General features: G+C 34.6%; 1 long non-coding RNA gene across 1 annotated transcript in view; it reads left to right on the top strand.

The window, feature by feature from the left end:
- The first annotated feature begins 983 nt into the window (after positions 1 to 983).
- Positions 984 to 20,612, top strand: part of LOC125755553 (uncharacterized) — a 138,713-nt gene continuing 119,084 nt past the window's right edge. Inside the window, exon 1 of the long non-coding RNA XR_007412290.1 lies at positions 984 to 1,032. This is a non-coding gene — a long non-coding RNA (uncharacterized LOC125755553). The remainder of the gene's footprint in view (positions 1,033 to 20,612) is intronic.

The following is a 20,612-nucleotide window of genomic DNA, read 5'->3' as shown; positions in this document are numbered from 1 at the left end:
TGACTAATGACTTGGATGCTGTTTTTACTGTCTTTTTGTAGTATATTAATGGTATCTATAGGGTTCCATTTTAACATTTGGCTGAGTGCTAGGAAAATAGGTCCTCAGCAAAATCAATTCTCCAAATATTACTGTCAGCTCAGAGCAAGACCATATGAATAAATATTTAAAGTCTTACTTATTTCATTTCAAAATAAAAGAACATTTTTTCTTAGTTTCAAAAGAAACTATTGTGATTTGATCCATATAGAATAATACAGTAATATGTCAAAGGAGCTTCAAAATAGTGTAAAGAGCCATCACTAGAAGATAAGTTATTGCAGAGAACTCTGTGAAAATGTGTGAGAAATTTGAATGACTATGCATTGATCTTTAGATATACACTGATACCATGCTCTCATATCTTTTACCTTTCTTCCTCAAAGGCAAAGTGCACAGAAAGTAAATTCTATTAAGTTTATTCTGCCATTGATAATAAAAAGGAAAGCTTACTGACAATTTAACTCTATTTTATCTTAAACATCATCCATATGCACTTACTTATCTGGTCCTTGAAGACAAGCAAAAGACAAAAGATTTTATGGAATAAGATACCATCAAAGTGTTGACACAGAGTAGCTTTAACTCTTTCCTATTTTATAAGAATGGCTCTGAGTTTTGTGTGGAGGATGGTCTGTGTAGCAAGAGAAGAATCAAAGCCGTATCTGTTTTCTGCATTGTTCAGTGGAATAGATGATGTGAATTAGACTATGTTGTAGCAATGGTGGAAATAATTTTGGAAATATTGATTAGATACATTGGCTGGATTCCTAATTAATAAACTCAAAATACTTCTTTTCTTTGTAATGTTTGTAGTTACACAAATCTAACTTTTCTTTTTTCTTTCTTTAGAACCAGAATGCTATTTTTTGAAAGTAAGAGACAACTCAATAAATGCCTGTTGAATAAACAAATGACAGAAATATATCTTTTTTATGTTTTGTAGACCTATCTTCACATGCAACATTGAATATTTATTTACATTGTACTCTGGTAAGTTCAGCATGCTTCATAGCTTCAACATCATTTTTTAACTTCAGTTATCTAAGTAATCCTAAAATGTGACATGGAGTGTTGGATTTAAACTAAACAATCTTTTTTCTGTAGTTTTCTAGCTGCTATCATGTCTTTTAAATGTCACCAATGCTAACCTTTATTGTGTACTGATCAAACACTGCAGATAAATTGTTATATCAGTCTTAACTCTATGAGATTTTGGCTGAAATGCAAGAAATTATAAAAAATGTATAAAATGAAAATGATCTATAATGCTATTATTTTTATCTTTACAAGTTTTGAAGGAGAAATACCAATAGCTTCATATTCAATATATATGAGGCAATGAATGAAAAGAATGAAAAACACATTTTCTTAAGAGACTGTTAAATTGGCTTTGAAAACTGTACTGAACATACATTTTTTTTTTCTCCTGGCACTTTCCCTCTTATCTTTCTGAAAACTGTGTTTTCTCTGAATCTTAGAAACCATAAGGTGTTAAGATGCAGAGTTGTTGGTGAATATACTTTCTGCCATGTGGAGAAAGTTGGTCTTCAGGGAGAAGGAAACATGCAGTAGACATACATGGAGAGACTCTGAGACAGGAGACTCAGATGAGTCCTGACTCTGTTAAAGCACTGGTAGTACTGTCCTAGGATTCTGTTAGATACCACAAATATCTTAGTATGAGCTGGATTTGTAACAGAGACCTAAAGAATACAACAAAAGACAAGCTCAGGAATACTTGGAGTAAATGTATGACTCCTCATTGTGAATACTTTAGCAAGAATATTTTAAAGTATAAGATCCTACAATTTAAAAGAAATCTATAATTTTTCTGTATTATTAATCTATAGATCATTACTTGTTTTATTCTCTACTGATTCTTTAGCACCTAAAACTGTATCTAGCACATAGTAATAGCTCATGAAATATTTGTGACTGAATAACTGTACCAATAGTGACTATGAAAATGATCTTGCACCGAAGAGTGAACTTTGAAATAGAAACATTTTGTGTAAGGTATGTTTGGTCCATCCCACAGAGTTAGCTGCTATACTTCAAATGAAATTTTATATCTGCATACTGCAAATTCCAAGCAACTGGTTGGACATACAAAACTGAAACATTCCAACAAATAGGCACACTCATAAAGGGGAAAGGAGAAAAAATGAGTGGGAAATATCAGAAAGGGAGACAGAACATGAGAGACTCCTAACTCTGGGAAACGAAATAGGGGTGGTAGAAGGGGAGGTGGGCGGGGGGTGGAGGTGACTGGGTGATGGGCACTGAGGGGGGCACTTGATGGGATGAGCACTGGGTGTTATTCTATATGTTGGCAAATTGAATACCAATAAAAAATAAATTTATAAAAAAATAGGCACACTCACAATCAGAAGAAACTGATAGAGCCACCCAATAATTAAAGTTTTAAAAAAAGTTACTCTAAACAAGAATAATTCAAGTTCCCCTGGAGCATAAATAGACATTCAGTATCATTTTTTTAAAGATTTTATTTACTCATGAGAGATACAGAGAGAGAGAGGCAGAGACACAGGCAGAGACAGAAGCAGGCTCCATGCAGGGAGCCTGGAATGGGACTGGATATTGGGTCTTCAGGATCAGGCCCTGAGCCAAAGTCAGGTGGTCAACCGCTGAGCCACCCAGGCGTCCCAGTATCATTTAATACATGACTATGTTACTACCTCCTACAGAAATCGATGGTCATGTTGGTGACTTGAAACATCAAATATATATTTTATTATGCATCAGCTAATAGGGATGTTAAAATATAATCAATGTATTAAAATTTTTCCACTGAAGTTGTAAAACTAACATCTTTGTTCTTAAGGTGTAAACTTCTAGAAAATTCTTTCATAGAAAATTTCCCTGCTGCTGGATAAATGAAACTGTTCTCTTTGTTTTGTATATATAATGCACATAGAAAATACAATAAGTATCCTTTAAAATTGTCTGACTTTTAATCAGAGGATATAATTTCAAATGATGTTATAATTTGTTTGACTTTGGGCAAGTTATTAAACTGCTTTGACATTTAAGTTTTTTCATTTTACAGATTTATTGAAAGGATTAAATGAAATAATATTGATCTTTTTTAAAAAATATTTTATTTATTGATTCATGAGAGACAGAGAGAGAGAGAGAGAAAGAGAGAGAGAGAGAGGCAGAGACACACAGGCAGAGGGAGCAGGCTCCATGCAGGGAGCCCGATGCGGGACTAGATCCCGGGACTCCAGGATCATGCCCTGGGCGAAAGGCAGATGCTCAACCGCTGAGCCACCCAGGGATTCCAACATTGATCTTTTACATTTTCTAGCAAACTACCTAGCACATAGGAATGCCATTTTAAGTCTTGAAATGCAATTATGTATACTCAAGTACAGTTGAGTATGTAGATTAGAAAAATGCATTTGGTTAGATATTATTTTTATAATCAACAGTATTTTGAAGTAGATTGTTGAAATATAATCTGCAGTAAAACTCTAAAATATTATTTATAATAACTGCTAAAACAGAAATGGAATAACTCTGGTATATGTCAGGAGATGCATTATTAAACATCTTTTGAAAACTTAGGATTCAGAATATTTTCTGTCAAATTAAATTTAAAGTGAAATTACTATTTTGGCTGTAGTTATTATGTCAAATGAAAATTCTCACATTTTAATGTTTCTTTAATTTTCATAGATAATATCGTTAACTGGCATTTTCTGTAAATTTTTTTGATATGTCTAGTGTAGATTTGATTTAAAAATTGCTTTTTATATCTCATGATGACCATTTTAACATAATTGCCTAGAACAAAATTGATCAGATGATTATGTGTTACTCTTTTAAAAGCATGCAATTGGGTAACACTAATTCATTGGCCTATTTATTTTCCCCAAACATAAGCATAAAGAAGATGAAGATGCAGTTTTGATTTAAGACGTTAAGAATTAAAAAAAAAAAAAAAAAGACGTTAAGAATTTTTTTCATGAGGTGTTAACTACATTTTCCACAGTATCTGATTTTATTGTTTGGGATTTTATTACCTCAAGGTGTGAAATGTGTGATAATTATCAGTCCCTAGTAATTTGCAGGAATATATTGGAAGCTACTCAAATGCCATGGATCTCAGGGTTGATGTGATGAAGAGTGTATATACTTCACAAAAGTTTAACTCTGCTACTGAAATTTAATCACAAAAGTGTATCAAAATACTGACCCCTAACAGACAGTAATAACATGGGTAATATGAACTGGAGTGATATTTTCTAAGTGTGAAATCTAGTAGAACATGGTAAATAATTTCTGTAGATTACTGCATTACATAATACTGGGGAAATGGAATAGGCATTCAACACCCAACTATATATTTTTATAACTATACATATTTCATAGTGATAATTATTCATTCATCTATTCAAAAAAAGTTTTATTGAGATTCTCCTATGTACATAGCACTGTGCTTTATGAAAAACTCAGAAATTATAAAGTTTTGTTTGCCTTTATAACTTAGGTGATAACTAAATATGTGGTAATAAATATAGCACAAGAGAGCTGTATTTGCAATCTGTTTATCCTGCTTTACCCAGGTGCAAGCAATAATATGCATGTGCAGCCCTATCCTATGCTTCAACTAGAGAATCAGGCTGAAAGAATTGGCAAGAGTTTCTATTTCCTAGGGAAATGAAGAAAGAAAGAAATTATATTCAGAATTTGGGGTGCTGCTCATCACGTGCTTGGCACTCCTTGGTTTTAGCCTTCTTTTTCTGGTTTGTGTGCAATGATCCAGCTAACAAGTCTAGTGCTGAGGTTCCTAATTCTGAATCCTTATCACCAGGATGAGGCAAATTTTGTAATCCACACCTCAAGATTTTCCATGCTTTGATTGACTTTTTGCTACTCATCAGGTAGTCTTTAGCCAGTCAGTTAAGCAGGGCCACAGTATTCAACCTACTACAAAATACTGAGAGAATTTAGTAGTAGAGGAAATTCCGGCTCGGCAGACCAGCTAATACTTTGTGGAACAACTTACCGTTGAACTTAGCTTTGATAAATAGATAGGATTTTGATAAACAAAGCCACAGAGAGTGCTTTCTTAACAAAGACCTCATTCCAGTTTTCAAAATGCATACCAACCATTTAATATTTTTTGTAATCTTTGCTGGAAACATAGAGCAATACTGCTTAGCATATCAAAAGCCTCCTTCCTGAGACCAGTAAATTTTAAGAATAGCATTTCTGAGTCTCACTCTAAAATTATATCCACATCACACATAACTTGCTGTCCCCCAATTTTGGATTTTTCTTCCTGAGCAGGCAGGTTACCTATATGACTTGCCTTGCATTGAACTCTCAAAGGCAGGGTGACTTTATGCCTGTGTAGGAACCTCATCAAACTGAAGAAAAAGGAAAACTAAAAATCTAAGACAACTTCTTTGTTAATGCCAGCCCATATTGAGGGCACTGACCTTATGTTTTGACTTCCTCTGCCTTTTTTTTGAGATAAATGCCTGGATTGACCCTGACTCTAACACACCTGCCATTACTGTTTCCCACTTAGAAAATGGTATCCAGGCTCCATTCCCAAGAATGAATTTCATTTCCAACACTTGAAATTAACTACCATGAATATGCAAAATTTATACTTGAACTCTGGACTAATCAGTTTTTGGTGATGTTACAGAATTGATTGTAGTTACTTTAAACAGAAAACAATTTATTCGAGACATTTGAGAACTATCACAGAGTAAGAACAAAATCTGGTATAGAATAAGGTTTTTAAGAAGGAAGGAACCAATGGATTTAGGACATATGAGAATGCTGCCACTATTCCTTGTCCCAGGAACTGTACATAGGCCTGTATGCAGATGGAGTAGACATTATTTACTGCCACTAGGTGCAGCTGCTGCTCAGCCCTCTGCCTTGAGTCTAATCATCCTGTCCATTTTTCCTTGCACAGTTCACTCTAGACTGTCAAGTTCTCCAAAACGCCATATGGTTAGCCATAAAGTTATGGCCCTCATCCTCAAATCTGCCATGAGAAATTGGGTTCTATCTTTCATCAAAATGTAGAAAATGGAGCAGTTCTCCAAAATATAAAAATTCAGATAAAGGACAAAAATTAAAATAATGACAAATACCCTTATGTCTACCTTCTGACTGCCCAGCTTCCACATACATTTTAAAGCTTACATTCATAAAATTAAAATGCTTCAGAAATCATTGGGTTTTTTACTTCATATTATGCCAACTATCAACTATGTGTAGTGTCCAACACTCCTGCATCCAGGTTTCCATAAAACAGCAAGCAAACAATGTTAATTATTCCTAGATCTATCAATGAGAATATCCAATGCAGAATCACTGGTAATTGCACCCCTAAAAAGTTCATCCCATTCTAAAGTTATGATTCATACACCTTTGTAATCCATTCTCATATGTAATCCCTAGATTTTTGTTGATGGCAATTAACAAAGTTTGGCAGTTCATTCATGTAGTCTTCTTTTTCACATTTTGACTTTGCAATTGGCCACATAGGAATATAATGGAATGTGATTCTAGATCTATAAATCTGTAGACTACAGTTGGTTATGAGGAAACCTAAATTTCTCCAAAAAAGAACTGATATTATGCCTCAGAGATATGAGAATATTACAAGTCTGATCAGGGAAGTTCAGTGGTCTTTGGGAGTTTGAGTTACTCTTGGGCTCTTTGGATTTTCATGCATATCTCCATTGCTGTGTTTGTGGTCTCACCTCTTTCTGATAAATTCTCTAAATGTCACATAAGAGATACAGAGAGGTCATGATTCAACAGATATAATTCTCATGTTGTGCAGAATCAAACTCTGACTTTGGTTTGCTTACTCTAGCTGGAAAAGAAATAAATTCTGTTAGCATTGTCACAGAAAGACACTGTGGGTCATTGTTAGGAGTCATTTTGTCCCAGGAAATACATTTGCTTTTTCTACTATTCATACGTTCTTATGGCAGGGGCCTCACAGACTCCAAAAAATTACTGCTTATTTCATTTTCAGGTAACTATAGGAGACTATTTAGTTAGCTATTTCTCTTCTGCAGCTAGATGCCTTCCCCTGACCACCAACAGAATTTTCTACCTTCTGATTTACACAGGTTAGTTTACCAAATCATAGCCCCTACATTTCCCTGAGGAAATTCTACCTTCAGTCCAGATATGGTACTTGGTTCAATTTATAGATACTGACCTACTTAATAATGCAGAAAATACTTCCCTAGAAGTATTTTTGCATAGCTCCCTAAGTTGTCAAAAAAAGCTTGAGAACTATATTTTGAAAATAATCAAGAACCAGTGGAACTTAGGCAAAAAACCAATCTGGCCACAATACCACCATGGGCAAAGGCTGCCTCTATAATGACCATCTGTACAATGTACAAATCTTGCCACTGTACACAAGTAAATATTGCTGTTACTGCCACAGATTGAAACTCTTTCCTTATATTTTTTCACGAATCACATTTCTAGGTGGTTATGTCTGATTGGCGAACCTGGGTTATTTGCTCTCATCTTAGCTTGCATGATGTAGGAAGAACATAGCTACTTTAGGCTGACATGGTAAGGAGATTCTCAGTCTCCTGAGGGGCTCACATCATGAAAAATTGCCTCTTACATAGGAAGAATCTTTCATAATAGGAAGTCCAAAAAAGACAAACATTCATAGAAAAGTTGATTTTGTGTCCTCCCTAGTTTTCCTTGCATTCCTCTTGGATAGCTGACAAATAACACTTTCCCACCTTGGAGCCCTCCTCCACCTTAGATCTTAGAATTTACTGTAGGGATTATCACAAGAACCCTGTCCTCTCTCCCTACTAGGACCAAGCTTTGAAGTTGTGGACTTTTTAGAAGGTAAAGAGAAGCTGTTGGATCCTATGGGCAGGGCAATGATACATACAGTCAATGAGCCAAGAGGATATTACATGATAAGAAAGGTGAATGGTGGAAAGCCAGGGGAAGCTGTTGTTTTATTTTGGATTTTCTCATAAAAGATGAAATGAGAGGTAAGATGGGACTTAAGTAATTTTGTGGTGATAATAAAATTGAAGTAAACTAAGGTTCACTACACAAAAGATGATGTTCAATGAAGTATGCTGTCTGAGGAGTTAAAATATACGCACAGCTTTTCTAGCATGGATGACTAGAAGAATGGTGCCAGAAATAGGGGAGTCAGGAAGAGAAATTTATTGTAGCGCAGGGGCTAAATGATAAATAAGGTTCTGAATATTTTTAGTTTGATGGGCTGGTAAAAACAAACAAGTAAGCAAGTGTGGGACATTGGCTATGCAGAGTTGCTGCATGCAGTCCTTCATGATTTCAGTTTGTTGATTTGATTTATTATGATAGGTGATTTCAAGCTCTCAAAGGGACATGAGATGAGATGGTGAAAGGCACTAAGCATATGAGTTAATGATCATAAACAAGTAATGGATTGCTTATGAGCCTGGTATGAAATCTAGAAAACAAACTTCTGAAGTTTTAAAATCACTTGCTGAAGAGTGGAGAGGAGAAAAACAAGAACAAAAAAGCATGTGATTTATAAAGCTTATTAAACCACTTTAAATCCTTTTGAAAATTCTATACTTTATTAAGATTGAGAAAAGTGCTGGGAAAAAAACCTTCTAGAAATGACCCATGTTCTAATAAAAGTAGTATTTATAAATTTTTTATTTTTTAATAAAACCAAAGTTGAGGAATTATTTGTGTTGATTGGTTTATTGGAAAGACAATTTTTAAGGAAATATGTTTTTAGTAAGCAATTACATTATGGCAATTGTACATAAATGCAATAGCAGGAAAATTATATATGCTCTATTACTTGGTTGCACTTAAAATGAATATTTTTATAATATTAATAAGATTATAAAAATTTATGAATTAATTTTAAAGTTTTCCTTCTTTAGACCACTGTTTTATGACAGAATGGCTAACAACGCAAGCTGGCTCACAAAAACAATTACTCTAACAAAGACCATTTCCAATTGAGGTATTTCCATTTGCATTAATTAGAAGCTAGGTAAATACTTCGTTAGGGAGTTCTCACAATTGACTTAGGTATGATTTGACAAATAATTCTTATTGATTTATAAAACAAAAGCCCTGAAAATTAAGATAATCTAGCTCATGGTCTTACATTTCTCGAATAGGATAACTATCCAAATTGGTAGAGTGTTAAACACAATTTTATCTTATTTTATTTGGTTTTGTATTGGTTTGCATGTCTAATCATGAATAAAATTTTCATTTTTTTATAATGTTTTCACCAGTAATTTGCAAGATTAATTCAGAAATATCAAAGTCTTATCCTTTATTCATCTCTGTGTTGGATTCTGCTTAATATTTTAAACAGACTGAAGACACTGATTATAATTCTTCTAATGTAATTTCAACAAATATTTAACAGAAGATTTTTGATAAAAGCTGTGTTTAATTAAACCCAAAATTCTTAGGAAAGAATTTGCAAGTTTATATACCTTCAGCTATAAACATGATTTTATTTAAGATTCACAGCAAACCTTTAAAAACTATTATGAACTCAATTTTTATACAAGACAGTTTTTTTCAAAGTGGACAAGTAGCCTGCATAATAAAGGAGCAAATTCAGGTACTATAAATCACAAACACATTTGTTCATCATTACACTATTATTTGAAGAACTGACATATTTAAGATTTTTTCCCTCTTTGCTAAAAAGGGTGGAGTGTTATATGGGCACATAATTGATCAAATACATTTGTTTATACAATAGTGAATAATATTATTTATCTATTTTTTATTTTATTTTATTTTTATTTAATATTTCTTATTGAATAATATTTTTTTCTAGTCAATGGTGGCATGATTCTAAAATTAAAACAGAATCCTTGCCCTGGTGAAGCTTATTTTCTATCAAAGAAATGTATAAATAAAACATAGATATATCATGTAATGTGATAGGTGTTTTGAGGGAAAAATACACACATTAGCAGAATGTCATCAAGATCCATTCATGTTGTTGCATATGGCAAAATTTCTCCATATCTATGGTTGAATAATAATCCATTGTGTGTGTATATGTACATGGTATATATATATACACATATATGTGTACATATGTGTATATCTATCTATATTTATATCTATATCTATATCTATATCTATATCTATCTATATCTATATCATCTATCTTCACCTCTCTCTTTTCATAGAATTGAGTAGTTAGGGCCTTACTGTGGATTAGGCTTTGGGAAACAAAAGCAAATATAAACTATTAGGACTACACCAAAATGAAAGAGAATCATTTCTAGCTTTTGATTTAGGGTTAGAGTGAAGGGACTCTTCCTTTCACTTAAACACTTAGAGGTCACTGTAAGGTTATTAATTGGCCTGGTTTCAATATTGTGTCTCAGAGAGGAGAGAAATTTGAGTAAAGGGAGAAAGAAAGGGGGGAATGGCCATTTAGTGGAAAGGTCAGAACACAGACAAGATTTATCAATTAGTTTTGCACAATCATATATGGGCGTGATTGTGATACCCCCAAAAAGTTGCAATAGTAACATCAAAGACTACTAATTACAGATCACAATAACATCCTCCTCCTCCTCCTCATCATCATCATCAAAAAAGTTTGAAATACTGAGAGAATTTTGAAAATGTGATGGAGACATAAAGTGGGTAAATGCTTTTGGAAAAATGGAACTATAGACTTGCTTGACACAGGGCTGCCACAAACTTTTAATTTGTAAGTATATATGCTAGGTATAATAATGCAAAATGCAATAAAATGAAAGATGCCTTTTTTAAATGATCATAATAGTATCCTTTCATTTTGTTAATGTGATGTAGTACATTGATTTGTGGATGTTGAATCATCCTTGCATTCTGTAGGTAAATCTCAGTTAATCATGGTGTATGATTTGTCTAATGTACTGTTAAATTTATTTTTTGCTAATAAAAGAGAAAAAATAAAGACTGACACTGCAGAAATACAAAGGATTATAAGAGACTACTAAGAAAAATATTTTGTTGAAGACTTTTACCATCTGTGTTCATCAGGGATATTGACCTTGTTGCTTGTAATTTTCTTGTGTTTTTCTTGCCTGTTTTTTTTTTTTTTTAAGATTTTATTTATTTATTCATGAGTGACACAGAGGTAGAGAAGCAGAGGGAGAAGCAGGGTCCATGCAGGAAGCCTGAAGTGGGACTGGATTCCGGGACTCGAGGATCATGCCCTGAGCCAAAGGCAGACAGACGCTCAACTGCTGAGCCACTCAGGTATCCCACTGCCTGGTTTTGGTAGTGTTAACTCTGGGCACATAAAATGAGCTTAGAAGTGTTTGCTTCTAATTTTTGAAGAGTTTGAGAAGAAAAAAAGAGTTTGAGAAGGATTCATATGAATTATTTTTTAAATGTTTGGTTGAATTCATCAGTGAAGAAATCTTATCTTAGACCTTTGTTTATTGGGAAATTTTGGATTATGAATAAAGAGATTGAATCAGTTGCTTCAGGATTTTCTATGTCTTCATGATTCAGTTGCATATTTGTAATTAGTTACAGCCTTTCTCTAGGGTGTCCCATTTGGTGATGTATAGTTGTTCATAGTAGTCACTTATGGTTCTTTGTAGTTCTGTGGTATCAGTTGTAATGTCTCCTATTTAATTTCTGATTTTATTATTTGAGCATTCTATTTTTTCTTGATGCATTTAGCTAAAGGTTGATTATTTTTATCTTTTCAAAAATAGTTTAGTTTTATTCATCTTTTTAAATTATATTTTTCAGTCTCTATTGCACTGATTTCTACTCTGATCTTTGTAATTGCCTTCTTTCTAGTTTCTTGAGGTTCATGTCTTTCTTATATCTTGTTATAGGCATTTAGTGCTATGAACTTTCATCTTAGAATTGTTTTTATTATATCTCATAAGTTTTGGTATGTTTATTTCCATTTTCATTTTCTCAAGGTTTTTCTTTTGATTTCTTCTTTGACCGTTGGTTGTTCAGCAGCATACTGTTTACTCTCCACATATTTGTGAAATTTCCAATTTTTTTTCTTGTATTTGATTCCTAGTTTCATACCATTGTGGTTGGAAAAGATGCTTGATATGATTTTAATTATATTAAATTTATTAAGACTTGTTTTGTGAGCTAGCATATGATCATTCCTGGAGAATGTTTCATGTGGGTTTGAGAAGAATGTGTATCCTGTTGCTTTTAGACAAAATGTTCTGTAGACATCTGTTAAGTCCATCTGGTCTAGTGTATCATTTAAAGCTGACGTTCAGGGATCCCTGGGTGGCACAGCGGTTTGGCGCCTGCCTTTGACCCAGGGCGCGATCCTGGAGACCCAAGATCGAATCCCACGTCGGGCTCCCGGTGCATGGAGCCTGCTTCTCCCTCTGCCTATGTCTCTGCTTCTCTCTCTCTCTCTCTCTCTGTGTGACTATCATAAATAAATAATAAAAAATAAAGCCGATGTTTATGTATTGACTTTGTTTCTAGATGATCTATCCCTTGGTGAGAATAGCGTATTAAAGTTAAAACTGTTATTCTACTTTCTTTCTCCATGTCTGTTAACATATGCTTTATATATTTAGATGCTCCGGGGTTCTGTACATAAATATTTACAATATTGTATCCTTTTGTTGAATTGACCCCTTTATGATTATGTAGTGATTTTCTTTGTCTCATTATAATTTTTGCCCAACAGTTTCTTTTGACATGAATATAGCTACCTCTGTTATCTTTTGGTTTCCATTTGCATGGAATATCTTTGTCCATCCCTTTATTTTTCAGTGTGTGTATGTACTTAAAATCTAAAGTTGACTTCTTGTAGGCAATATATGGATGGTTTTCTTATTCTTCTTATTATTATTAATTTAGCCACTCTATGTCTTTTGATGTGAAAATTTAGTCCATTTACATTTAAAATAATTATTGGTAGTTATTTATTTTTGCCATTTTGCTATTTGTTCCTTGCCTGTTTTGTAGTTCCTGTGTGCCTTTTTTCTTGCTCTCTTCCTTTGTGATTTCTTTTTAGATTATTTATTCATGAGAGACACAGAGAAAGAGACAGAGACATAGGCAGAGGGAGAAACAGGCTCCCTGCAGGGAGATGATGCGGGACTTGATCACAGGACTCCAGAATCATGACCTAAGCCAAAGGCAGTTGCTCAGCGACTGAGCCATGCAGGTGTTCCTCTTCCTTTGTGATTTGATGATTTTCTGCAGTGATATACTTACATTCTCTTCTCTTTGTCTTTTATGTATCTATTATAGGTTTTTGCATCATGGTTACCATGAGGATTATAATAATTCATAAAAATCTATGTTAGGTTGATAGCAACTTACTTTGAACATATTTTATTTATTTTTATTTTTTTAAAGATTCTATATTTATGAGAGACAGAGAGAGAGAGAGAGGCAGACACAAACAGAGGGAGAAGCAGGCTCCATGCAGGAAGCCCAACATAGGACTCAATCCTGGGTCTCCAGGATCAGGCCCTGGGCTGAAGGTGGCGCTAAACCACCGAGCCACCCAGGCTGCCCACTTTGAACATATTTTAAATCTCTCTATATTTACTCACATCCACGTTTTTATGTTTTTGATGTCACAATTTACATCTTTTTATCTTGTGTACTCCCTAATTACTGTAGTTATAATTATTTTTATTACTTTTGTCTTTTAACCTTCATACTAATTTGATTAGTGATTAGCCCACCACCTATACAACATTAGATGATTTTGAATTTTACTACATGTTTACATTTACTAGTGAGAATTACACTTCCATATACTTTCTTCTTACTAATAAGTCCCTTTTTGTTTCAGCTTAAAAAAAAAAAAAAGAGAAACCTTTAGCATTTCTTCTAAGTCCAATCTAGTGTTGATGAACACCTTTAGATTTGCTTGTCTGAAAGACTTGCTCTCTTCAATTCTGAATGTCAATTTTTCTGGTTAGAAAATTCTTGGTTGGAAGTTTCTTTTTCTTTCCTCAATTTGAATATATTGTGCCACCCTCTTCTGTCCTGCAAAGTTTCTGCTGAAAAAAATTATTTTACAGATATTCCCCTGTATGTAATAAACTGTTTTTCTCTTGCTGTTTTTAAGATTCTCTCTATTTATTTAACTTTTGACACCTTAATTATAATGTGTCTTGGTGTGGGTCTTTTTGGGTTCCTCTTACTTGGAATAATCTGAACCTTCTGGATCTGGATATCTATTTCCTTCTCCTGGTTAGGGAAGTTCTCAGCCATTATTTCTTCAAAAAAATTTTCCCTTTCTCTCTCTTTCTCTTCTGGGACCTCTATTATGCAAATGTTGGTTCACTTCATATTGTCTCATAAGGCCTTTAAGGTGTCTTCACTTTTTTTGTTTCTTTTTCTTTTGGCTGCTTTGATTAAGTGAGTTCCTCTGCCTTGTTTTAAGTTCACTAATTTTTCTCTTCTGTTTCTTCTAATCTACTGTTGAACCTCTTTAGTATATTTTTCAGTTAAGTTACTGTATTTTCAGCTCTGTGACTCTTATATTTGGCACTTTTTTCTTGGACACGAAGACCAAAACATTCATTTTTTATTATATGGGAACATCACAACCAATATCGATCCCTCCATTATTCTTAGTGACTATTTGGTACTTATAATTGTTATCGATGTTCTCACTTTGATCATGTTTTTCTTCAACTTGATGAATGAGCACCCTTGTTATTTTGAATTGTTTATCATGTAAATTACTTATCTTCATTTCAATAAGGCCTGTTTTTGGGGTTTCATCTCATTCTTTCACTTGGAACATATTCCTCTGTTTCTTCATTTCTCTTGACTCTGTGTATTGGTTTCTATGCATTACATAAAAAAGCCACATTTTCCAGTCTTAAAAGAGTGATCTTGTGTAGGAAATGGGCCTTATTTTTCAACCCTGTCCATGCCTCTTTGTTGTCTCTGAAGTCTTTGTGATGATATAAGCATCCTATTTTTTAAAAAATTATTTTCAGTATTTGAGGGTGTATAAGACCTATCAGTATCCCAAAGGAGAGGATATCAGTCTGCACCTAGATTCAGACTGATAGGAAATCAAATGTTCAAGCATCAGCTTTTAAGGTATTCAAGTATATACAATCCTGGAAGACAACAAGCATATTTCTGCTGGTTATCAGTGTTGGACAATCTAGAGATGTCCCTTGGGTGACAAAAATTGGGATGCCAGACAAGTGTACAAACCCCTTTCTTGGTGATATTGACAACCTGACCATCAGGTTGAAACTCCAAGACAAGTAAATAGACCTCTTTAACAGAAGACTGAGGTGTGTTTTATTCTGTCATCTATGCTGTGTCCTGTGAATGTTAGCTGACCACAAATTATCTCACTATTTGTTATAATCCCATGGGACCTAGGAATGCAAGGTGATCAAGGGGCTACTCTTGGGTGGCAGCCACAAAAAAAAAAATGGAGCACCAGAAGTAAAAACTGGGCATCAGACACATGTACAAGCTTTCCTATGAGAGATAGGAGTGCTCTGGAGCTTAGCAGAGGAAGCATGTGAATTTAATACCTGTTTTCCAAGGTCTTTGGAAAGGATTACAATTGGCCCTTAGATATATGTTTAATTAGAAGCCTGCCCCCCAGGCAACAACTATAAAAATGAACTGTTGGGCCTGTTTCACAGGAAAACTGTGTTCCCTGGAGATGGTAGCTGGTTACAAATGCTTTGTTCAGGGATGCCTGGGTGGCTCAGTGGTTGAGCGTCTCTGCCTTTGGCTCAGGATGTGATCCTGGAGTTCCGGCATCAAATCTCACATTGGGCTCCTGCATGGAGCCTGTTTCTCCTCCCTCTGCCTATGTCTCTATCTCTCTCTGTATCTCTCATGAATAAATAAATAAAATCTTTTAAAAAAATGCTTTGTCCATTGGCTATAAGTCCATTGGCTTGTGAGTATAAGCCCCACTGGCCAAGAAAGGCTAGCAAACTAAGATATATCATGTGGGTGACAGCTCAAAAAATCAGGGCACCAGAGAAGGATATAAGCTCCTTTCTAGGAGTGAGGCATAGGGAAAGCACAAATATGTCACCCACTATACTCTGTCTCCAGAGAATATTTCAGTAGATCCCTAGGTATATGTTAAGTTCCTGGCATTCTGGTCACTGCCTTAAGATAAACAAGTAAGCCTCTTTAACAGAAAATCTAGGTGCTTTACAGTCAGCTGATTCCATGCTGAACCCAGGGGTGGGTGAGTCTACATAGGCAAGCCTTTAAACAACTGTTTCTCCATTTGCTATAGCCTTGTGTGTCTTGTGGACATAAACCAACCCTGTTGGTTTTCAAAACTAGATGTCTTGGGAGCTTGTCTCAGGTGCAGGTCTTAAAAGTTGAGGTGAGGTTCTGATTTTCAGGTACACACTTGAGCTTTTGAATTTCCTCCCATTTGTGGGTTATAGTGCCAGGGCTGGGTTTATGGTGATATTGTGTCTCAACTTCTCTACCGACTTGATGTGGAATTTTCTTATCTACATGATGTGTAGCAGTTGTCCAATGAGTTTTTAACTTTTTTTCAGAGAAAATTGTTCCATATGTAATTATAGATTTGGTATGCTGGTGGGAAGATATGAGTTCAGGCTCTCCCTGCATGGTTATCTTTATAACTAATGCAAGTGTTCTTTTATTTTTATTATGTATATTTTGCATATAAAGTATTTAGACTTTTTTTTTTTTAAGAAATTTGTATTAAATACGATTTTAAAGAACAAGAATGGGCAGCCCAGGTGGTTCAGTGGTTTAGTACCACCTTCAGCCCAAGGCATGATCCTCGAGACTGGAGATGGAGTTCCACATCGGGCTCCCTGTGTGGAGCCTGCTTCTCCTTCTGCCTGTGTCTCTGTCTCTCTCTCTCTCTCTCTGTATCTCTCATAAATGAATAAATAAAATCTTTTAAAAAAATAAAGAACAAGAATTAGAGGTGATAAGTGGAAGTAAGTATACCCAGCTCTTTCAAATATTTTATTGTAAAAGCAGAAGGAATATAGGTGTTAGATGAAAGCAAATAATGTGGCCCAAAAGATGCTTTCATAGGTGTGTTTATATTGTAGAGTTTATTTTGATGAGCATTTTTTGGATAGATTGTTTTGCTTGTAAGTCATTGTAAGTTAATGGAAGTGCTCTAGAGAAGAAAAAAGGAGGTGATGCTTTACTTCAGCCAAGTCATTGAGAAGGGAGGGGAGGAAATCCATCCCACCATTCATTAACAGGGATTTTGTGTTCCAGCCACATTGAACATTGATAATTCTACAGGATTACAGTGTCTTTCATAGCAACATGTCTTTGGACATCACATTTATTGTTCTTCATTCTGATTTCCTCACTAGTTTGTGAGCATTTTGTCTTACTCATTTGTATTTATTTCTACTGCTTAGTACTAGGCCTGACATATCATACATATCATAGTTTGTCATAAAATGTTTGAATGAATAAAAAAATAGAGATGTCACTTAAAAATACTAGATTATATAAAGTGTCTTGAAGGCATAATTAGTTCTTTCATCTCCTCACATCCCACAGGATACAAAGTCTGCAATTAAAAGAAGGCAAAGTAAACATATTTTTAAAAAAGTAAAGATACATTAATCCACTTTCCTCCAAAGATCTGTGAAAAGTTGGGAGTGTAAAAGCCTTCTGTATTTAAGAAAGAAAAGAAAAGTCATCCAGAGGAAATGTATACATGATGCTGCTACAAAATCTGGTCCATAATTATACATACCTTATACTACCTAAAGCAAAAACCCCACATGTCCACAAAAGGTAGGCTCATGTTTTTTGTTTTGTTTTGTTTTGTTTTTAAGATTTTATTTATTTATTCATGAGAGACACAGAGAGAGAGAGGCAGAGACACAGGCAGAGGGAAAAGCAGGCTCCGTGCAGGAGGCCTGGTACAGGACTCGATCTTGGGTCTCTTGGATCACACCCTGAGCCAAATGCAGATGTTCAACCACTGGGCCACCCAGGCATCCCTAGGCTCATGGTTCTGAAGATACTTTGATTAACACCATATGTCAAAAATTGTGGGTGGGTCTTTGGATTAAAGGAGGAGGATTTCGATGAAGACTTAGACCAATAATATAGATAATTAAAGGAGAAGCTGGAAAGGGAAAAACCATGCTGATGTGCCATCTAAACTAGCTCCTAGGCAAGAAGCTTTTAATTAGGAAACATGCTCCAAGTCCCATAAAAATGACCAGTTTTATTATGCAGCAACTGACTGTAAACTTGATAGGTTATAAAGCTGTTTCAAATTAATTTTCTTGTCTCTCTTATTTTCCTTTTTCTTTTCTTGCACTTTTTAATACTGTTCTTCAACAAAATTCTGGCCCTATCCAAAAATGAATAATAAAATGAGCAGAACCACAGTAAGGTACTGTTTGTGTGTGTGTGTGTATGTGTGTGTGTGTGTGATATACCAAAAAAGAACAATCTTTAAATGTGACCAAAAAAAAGTTAAAGAAATTATAAGAGCTTTAAAATATATTTTGTAAAAGATAAGGCAAGATGCAAAGTAATCTGGCAAAGAACAGGTTACTAATAGTATAAAATGAAAACCTATAGCTATACTGTAAATGACTTTGCAAAGTCATTACTAAAGGACAATTACAAGTATATTACTAAAACCATTGTTACTTCGGGGAAATCAAATATATATATATATATATATATATATATATATATATATATATATATATAACATGTATGTAATTCCTTTATTATAGGACAACTTTGGCTGCCCACAACAATGGTAGTCAAAGTGGAAGAATAAAAATTACCATGTGTGCACACTTGCAGAAATTTTCTTTTCCAGTTGGATAAATCTACTGGGAAGGGGATGGATCTTCACTTGCTATGTGTGCTGCGTATAAAAGGAAGGTGTGCTTAACAACTTTTTGCTCTCTTTACTTCAGTTAACACAGTTTTATTAATGGTGGGTGTGAGATTAATTATGTTGGGCTCCAGGTGTGTGCACTATAAAGAAAGACATTGCTATTTGAAATAAAAGAAAATTCCACCTAAATGCAATATACACAAAAATAGTGGATGGGCACAAAAGTCCTCCTAATTTTAATCATCTTGAAGGACATAGCAAGAAAAATCAATTTGATCCAATGGTGGCCACTAAGTACATTTCTTTTCAATGTGATTTTGAAAAGAAGTAAGTAGCAATTAACAGCTTCCTTTTTTAACTCTCTGTGAAGAGGTAGGCTGTGTTAGCAATAAGTTCTTCAAATTGAGGAATGAGATAAAAACAATTCCTTCAGAACACATGGGTTATGAGAGAAGACTATTGCTGTGACTTCAAGTGGCTTATTCTGAGGACCTATCTCAGGTCATCTCTAGGTTGTGTTGAGCTCATATCCTCAAACTCCATTGCCCAAATCAGGTCATATGGCCAAACTAAATATATGTCAGAAGAGAAAGTGAGCTTCTCATGGGGGAGGGTATGTTGTAAATATTGGGAACAATAATACTATCTATCATACACACCAAAAACTATTTGTGTTTTTGATTATGAAAAATGTTTTTTCCAACTACTTTAGAAAAAATTCTTTTTTATCGTTCCTTTTTTAAAATTTAAATTCAATTTGCCCAGTGCTCATCTCGTCATGTACCCTCCTTAATGCCTGTGACCTAGTTACCCTATCCTCCAACACACCTCCCCTTCTGCAACCCTTTGATTGTTTCCCAGAGTTAGGAGTCTCTTATGGTTTTTCTTCCTCTCTAATTTTTCTCCACTCAGTTTCCCCCATTTCCTATGGTCCTTTCACTATTTCTTATATTCCATATATGAGTGAAATCATATGATAAGGTTGACTTATTTCACTCAGCGTAACCCTCCAGTTCCATTCACATCGATGTAAATGGTATTCTTCCTTTCTGATGGCTGGGTAATATTCCATTACAGTTATATACCACATCATCTTTATCCTTTCATCTGTCAAAGGACATTGTTGCTCCTTCTACAGTTTGGCTATTGTGGACATTGCTACTAAACATTGGAGTACAGGTGTCCCATCGTTTCACTACATCTGTATCTTTGGGGTAAATACCTAGTATTGCAATTGTTAGGTTGTAGGATAGCTCTATTTTTAACTTTTTGAGGAACCTCCACACTGTTTTCCAGAGTGATTACACCAGTCTGTATTCCCACCAACAGTGTAAGAGGGTTCGGTTCCCTTTTTCCCATATCCTCGCCAACATTTGTTTCCTGTCTTGTTAATTATAGCAATTCTGACTGGTATAAAGTAGACTCTTGTGGTTTTGATTTGTATTGCCCTGATGACAGGTGATGTGGAACATTTTTTCATGTGTTGTTGGCCATGTGTAGATCTTCTTTGGAGAAATATCTGTCCATATCTTCTGCCCATTTGTTGACTGGATTGTTTGTTTTTCAAGTGTTGAGTTTGATAAATTTCTTTATAGATCTTGGATACTAGCCCTTTATCTGATATGCCATTTGCAAATATCTTCTCCCATTCTGTAGGTTGTCTTTTAGTTTTGTTGACTGTATCCTTTGCTGTGCA

Source organism: Canis lupus, chromosome 8 (genome assembly GCF_003254725.2).
Source record: "Canis lupus dingo isolate Sandy chromosome 8, ASM325472v2, whole genome shotgun sequence".
NCBI classification, from domain to species: Eukaryota; Metazoa; Chordata; class Mammalia; order Carnivora; family Canidae; genus Canis; species Canis lupus.
This window is presented reverse-complemented; position numbering and strand designations above follow the sequence as displayed.